The sequence below is a fragment of the Nannospalax galili genome, unplaced genomic scaffold (genome assembly GCF_000622305.1).
Source record: "Nannospalax galili isolate Female #2095 unplaced genomic scaffold, S.galili_v1.0 scaffold2355, whole genome shotgun sequence".
Lineage (NCBI taxonomy): Eukaryota > Metazoa > Chordata > Mammalia > Rodentia > Spalacidae > Nannospalax > Nannospalax galili.
The window spans coordinates 97,062-104,100 of NW_008335454.1; positions in this window are offsets into that span (position 1 = coordinate 97,062).

Genomic DNA, 7,039 nt, shown 5'->3' on the forward strand with positions numbered 1-7,039 from the left:
ATCAAAATGGTAGAAGACAACCAAATTCTCCTAGCTGTCATCTGACCAAAAGCACAAGTTGTCCTCTGACTTCCACATACACACACTGTGGCATGTGCACATCCACCAAAATAAATACATAAAAATAAATAAGCAAATAAATGTTGTAAGCCAGGCATGGGGATGCACGCCTGTAATCCCAGCACTTGAGAGGCAGAGGCAGGTGGATCTCTGTGAGTTCAAGGCCAGCATGGTCTACATAGTGAGTTCCAGGCCAGCTGGGGCTACAGAGAGACTTTTTCTCAAAAAGACCAATAAATAAATAAATAAATAAATAAATAAATAAATAAATAAATAAAATGTCATAGAAATTTTAAACGTATGGGACTGGAGAAATGGCTCAGCAGTTAAGAGTACTGGTTGTTCTTACAGAAACCTTGGTTCGAATCCCAGCACCCACATGACAGCTAACAACTGTCCATAACTCCAGTCCCAGCATATCCGACAGCGTCTTCTGACCTCCACAGGCACTGCACGGCACCGGTGTACTTACCTACATGCAGGCAATACATGCATACACATAAAAATTTTTTAAAAGAAATTTTAAAGGTATAAAAATTTTTATTTTCTATGCATTCAAGGTGATGAAATTAGGGCTGGCAAGATACCTCATCTTGTAAAAATCTGGCTGCCATGTCTGTCAACTGGAATTTGAGCCCTAAATCCTCATGGTAGAAGCAAAGAATAATATTTGCAAAGCTTGTTCTCTGACCCACATGGATACACTATGTAAATATAAGTAAATAAATAAAATTAGAGTCAAAAGAAACTTTTTTTGTTATATGAATTCAACTTGGTGGAATTAGGGCTGCTGAGATTCCTCAGCAGGTAAAATTACTTATTGCCAAACATGATGCCTTGTGCTCAATCCCTGGGACCCACATGATAAAAGGAGAGAACTGACTCCTAAAGTTGTCCTTTGGCTGTCCAGACCTGTGCAGTGGCAGGAGGCATGAATGGACCTATACATTTCACGTACTTGCCCCACTCACATGCACACATATAAAACAAACAAAAATGCATAAAAACCATTTTATGCTGTATTCATTCAGTGTAATAGAATTCAGGTACACCTGAAGGTTCAGTGGTTAAAGGCATTTGCTGCCATGCCTAATGACTGGAGTTTGATCCCTGGGATCAAGTGGTAAAAGGAGAGAATTGACTTATTCAAGCTGATCTCTGACCAACATATACACATACACCCTGGCATTCTCACATGCACAGGTACGTGTACATATAAAGCAAAGTCTTAAATATTTTAAAAAATTAAAGTCATTTTCTGTTATATGCATTCAGTGTGATGGAATTAGGACCAGTAAGGTGGCAGAGTGGTTTATACACCTGGGACCAACTTGCCCATCGGATTTGGTTGCTAGAACCTATTTTGTGTGACACAGTTAACATGGAGCTGTGAAAAAAAATCAGTGCAAATAAGGAACCAAGGAAACACCAAAGCAAGGATACCACCAAAGTTAACTTGGGGAACTATTGGGATAAGTCAGGGGTTCCTGGAATGTAGAGCATGGCCACCAGGCTGGATACCTCCTAGTGAGGATGGCAGGAAACTGGCCTGCTCCATTCTAGACACACTGTCTCTTACCCAACAACCCCCAAGAAAAACTATTAAGCCTCTAATCCTTTAATCCTAACCGGGTCCCTTGTAGATTATGTAACTGGAGGACAGGACAAAGTCCTCATAGCCTTAGAAGCCCCCTCCCTCCTCCTACCTGCCAGCCTGCCAGAAAACTAACCCCACCTTTTTGCCTTATATGAACCTCTGCTTCTGCCACAATAAACGGAACGAGTTGTACACTGACACAGTCTCCTGGGTGTTCCCCTCCCCCACGTACTAGCCCCACGGGTCTCTCTTCTCACCCCAGCTTTCTCTTATGGGGGCCAGTGTGCAAAGGCCTCCTGGTAGCAGTGGGGTTTGGGCCAAGGGGGTGCCTACAGGGAACCAATTAAGTTTTTATGGGGGGGGCTACTTATAGAACCATGGGTGAAGATTTAAAGGGGCAGAAATGACTCACAGACAAGACGCCAAAGCCCACCCTAGCATGGGTGATGGCTCCTGAAAGCTGGAAACTTGGAACTCCCTGAACAATTTGCAGGCTGCTGGAAAGATTGGAGAGTTTCTCTTCCAGGCAACTCAGGTTATTTTGAAACTTTCTCTCAGTAGTGTTTACTGCTTATATAACCTTGGGGAAAGGAAAGACCTTGTGTATCTTGCCAGTTTCAGGGAATTCCTAAAACCTTTGATTTGTTTATTTCCTGTGCTTAAAGTATTTGCTAGCAGGATGGGATGTTTCACTTCCTTTTAGAACATCCTGTGTCTTAATGAGATTCTTAAAGATGAAAGATTTTATCTTGGAGGAAATTGCTGCACAATACCTCACAAGGTAGAAAGGGAAAACTGGTTTCTGAAAGTTACCCTCTGATCACTGCCCCCACCTGCACAAACACACACAATAAACAAACAAAACCCAATCTCATAAAGTCCCTTTTTCTTGTATGCATTTTGGGGTGTGTATTTAGGGCCATAGAGATGGCTCAGAAAGGAAAGGCCCTTGCCATCCATATTGGCAACCTGAGTTGGGGTCCCATGATGCACATGGTAAAGAGAACCAAATCTCAGGACTGGAGAGATGGCTCAGCGGTTAAGAGCACTGACTGGTTTTGCAAAAGACCCGGGTTCGATTCCCAGCACCCACATGATGGCTACAAATCGTCCTTAACTCCAGTTCCAGGGGAATCTGAAACCCTCTTCTGACCTCTGTGGCATTGCATGACACAGATGCACTCACATACATACAGGCAATAAACTCATACACATAAAATAATAAAAATAATAAATAAAGCCAGGCATGGTGGTACATGCCTGTAGTCCCAGCACTTGGGAGGCAGAGGCAGGCGGATCTCTGTGAGTTCAAGGCCAGCCTGGTCTACACAGTGAGTTCCAGGATAGCTGGGGCTACAGGGAGACCCTTCTTCAAAAAGACAATAATAATAATAATAATAATAATAAAATATTTAAAAAAGCGAACCAAATTCACAGGTTTTTCTCTGAGTTCCACCTATGCTCAGTAGCAAGTGGATGACCCCCTCACATGCACAGACAACAAAAAATAAGCAGATAAATTAACGTAACAAAAATTGAGCCATTTTCTATAGTATGCATTCACTGTGTCAGAACTGTGGTCATCAAGAAGGCTCAGCTTGTACTAAAACTGAGTTTGATCCCCAGGACTGAAATGTTGGAAAGAGAGAACTGAATTCTGCAAGTTTTCGTCTGACCGCCATAGCTCATTCATTATGACATGGACACACACACACACACACACACACACACACACACACCCAAACCACACAATTAAATAAATAAACGTAATAAAAAGTTAAATCTATTTGCTGTTGTAGCCATTCCAGGTGGTCATTGGGATGGCTCTGTATATGCAGATGTTCGCCATGAAGCCTGAAGACCTGAGTCTGATCCTCAGGATCCAAATGGTGGAAGAAGAGAATTGACCACTACAGGTTTGCTTCTGCACTGCCCTCCCCACAGGTGCACTGAGGCATATGCACATGCACAACCACAGGTTCACGCACACACAATGAATAAATAAATAAATAAATGTCATACAAAATTTAAAGCCATTTTCTGTTGTATGCATTCAAGGTGGTGATATTAGGGGCTTAAGTTGACTCAGCAATAAAAGGCCCTTGCTGACATGTTTGACACCCAGAATTCTAGCCAGGAACCCACATGGTGGACACAAAACTGGCTCCTGAGAGTTGTTCTCTGATTCGTACACATACACAAAATAAATAAATAAACTATTTTTTTGATAATATGCAGTCAACTTGGTAAAATGAAGGCTGGTGAGATGGATCATTTGGTATAGGAACTTTCAGTCAAGCCTGGAGCCTTGGGAACCACATTGTAGAAGGAAAGAACCAACTCCTGCAAGTTGTTCTTTGATTGCCAGACCTGTGCAATGGCAAGAGACAGGAAGATGACCATATACCCCCAAACAAACACAAGAACCAGAAAGTAAATAAAAATAGTAAAAAAGAATTATTTAAAATAATTTTTTAAAAAGATTATTTTGTCCTATTTTTATTTTTTCTGTGTGAGTATATTGCCTGCATGTATGTAAGTGCACCCGTGTTGTGCAGTGCCCATGGAAGACAGGAAAGGACATTGGATTTACCTGGAACTGGAGTTACAGATGGTTATTAGCTGACATGTGGGTGCTGGGAATAAAACCTGGGTCCTCTGCAAGCGCAGCCAGTGCTCTTAACCACTGAGCCATCTCTCCAGCCTATTTTAAAATATTTTAAATTTTATTTTAGGAGCATAGTGTTTTGCCTGCCTGTATATAAGTGCACCTGTATGTTCATTATCCAGGGAGGGCACAAGGGGATGAGAGATCTTCTTTATCTGGAGTTAGGACTGTGGCTGGATGCCCTGTACCTTCTGGGCATGAACACACACACACACACACACACACAGAGACACAGAGACACAGACACACACACACACACACACACAGAGAGAGAGCGAGAGAGAGAGAGAGAGAGAGAGAGAGAGAGAGAGAGAGATGCATACATACACAGGGAAACACACATATTAATTAAGAGATGAAAAATGTTTAAAGTTGTTTCATATTGTATGCATTGGAGGTGATATAATAAGGGCCACAATTTGGCTCATTAGTGGGACTGGAGAGATGGGTCAGCACGTACGGACAGTTGGTGCTCCTGCACAGGACACAGATTCGGTTCCCATCACCCACATGCCTTCTAACAACAGTCCTTCAGTCCAGTGCCAGGGAATCTCACATTCTCCTCTGGGCTTCTCGAGTATTGGAGAACTCAGATTCAATTACATATATGCAGGGAAATCACTCACACAGAAAAAAAAATTAAAAAAGAACTTAAAGCAAAAGTAAGGCTCATGGGGTCAAGCATCTTGGCACTATGCCTGACAACTGGAGTTCTAGGCCTCAACTCACACCCTGGCAGCAGAGAAGTCATTTTAAAAAATCTTTAATGAACCATAGAGAAATATATATATATATATATATATATATTCCAAACCAAGATTTTATTATTCTAGGCTTTCATTATTGTGTAATTTGGATGAGCAAGGTGCCTCAGGGTCAGATATCCTTATGGCCAATCCTCATGCCCTGAAATTCAGCTAGGGGACACTCAGGGTAGAAGGAGAAACCTGACTTGTGGTGTTGCAAGTAACTCCTGAGCACCATCACAGGCACACAAACACACACACACATACTAACACACACACAAACGAACATAGAAATACATGAATGTAATGAAACACTTTTATGAATTTTACATCTTATTTTTACATGTTATTTGTATGTACAAGTGTTTTGATTTTAAGAATATACAGGACATTGTAGGAGATAAGGAAGGACAAGGGCACTGGATTCCCTGGAGCCTATATGAAACATAGCATCAGAACTAGGATCCTCTGTAAGAGAAGAAAGTTCTCTTAACCACTGAACCAATACTCCAGGCCAATAAATCGTTTAAAGCATTTTTATTTATTGCATTTTATGTGCTTAGAGTTTTGTCTGCATATATGTAAATGTTCCCACATATGCAATATAAGCAAAGGCCATAAGAAGGTGTCAGATCCCCTATATCTGGAGTTAGGAACAGTTACTAGGCATCATAAGGGTGCTGGGGACTGAACCCAGGTCCTCTACCAGAGCAGTGAGTGCTTTTAGTCTTGGAGCCATCACTCCAGCTTGTAAGATGTTTTTGAGGCAGGGTCTCATTGTGTAGAACTGGCCAGTCTGGTACTTGCTAAATGGACCAGTCTGGTCACACAAACATAGAAATAGTATGCATTTGCCTTAGGAGCTTCAGAATTATAAGCAAGGCCCACTGTACCTATCAATATCAAGATGCTTTTTAAAGTTCTTTTCTATTGTTCACATTCAAAATGATGTAATTAGGTCAAATGACAGGGAACGCCATACACTCCACTCCTTTGTTCGCTAAGCATAGCAACAAGTGTTTAATCACAGAGGTCAAAATATGGGAGAGAACCAACATCTTCAAATTGTCTTCTTTCTTACTCAAAATTGCACTATGGCATGGGCACGTGCACAGTCACACAGACACATATACACTCATAAACAGAAAAATGCATGCACACATTAATTAATGAATTAAGAGATATAATAAAAATTAAAGTTATTCCATCTGGTATGCATTGAAGGTGATATAATAAGGGTCTCAATTTGACTTGTTTGTGGCACTGGAGATACAGCTTAGCAGGTACAGACAGTCAATGCTCTTGCAAATGACCCAGGTTTGGTTTCCAGTACCCACATATCTTCTAATAACAATCCTTCACTCGAGTGCTATGGGATCTGATGCCCTCCTCTGGTCTCTATAAGTATTGCAGGACACAGATGCATTTACATACATACAGTCAAATATCTGTTGCACAACTAAAGAAATAAACCAAAAAAAATTTAAAGTAAGTGCATGCTTTCAAAGTATCTTGGCATCATCCTTGACAACTGGCACAAAGGCCTGAATTATCACACCTAGATTGCAGAGAAGTCATTTTTGAAGGTTGTCCACAGAACTTAGAACAGTAAACAACAAACAAACAAATAATACATGACAAATAAAACTTAAAACCTAGATTTTCTTATTGTATGATTTCAACATTGTGTAACTGAGGGGAATGAGTTGTGTCGGTGTAGAGATCCATGTAGCCAATCCTGAATCCCTGAACTCCAGCCAGGGGCACCCATGGTAGAAGGTCATAATTGATTGGTCCTTTGATTGCAAATGCCTATGCAGGTGCAAGAAGCACCTGGGTATCACCAGAGGTAGACACATGGATGAGAACATACAAACACATAAACATAATAAAATATATTTAAAGTTATTTATACTATAAGTACATGTACAAGCATGGTCCCATTGAGAATATGAAAGAGAGTGCAGG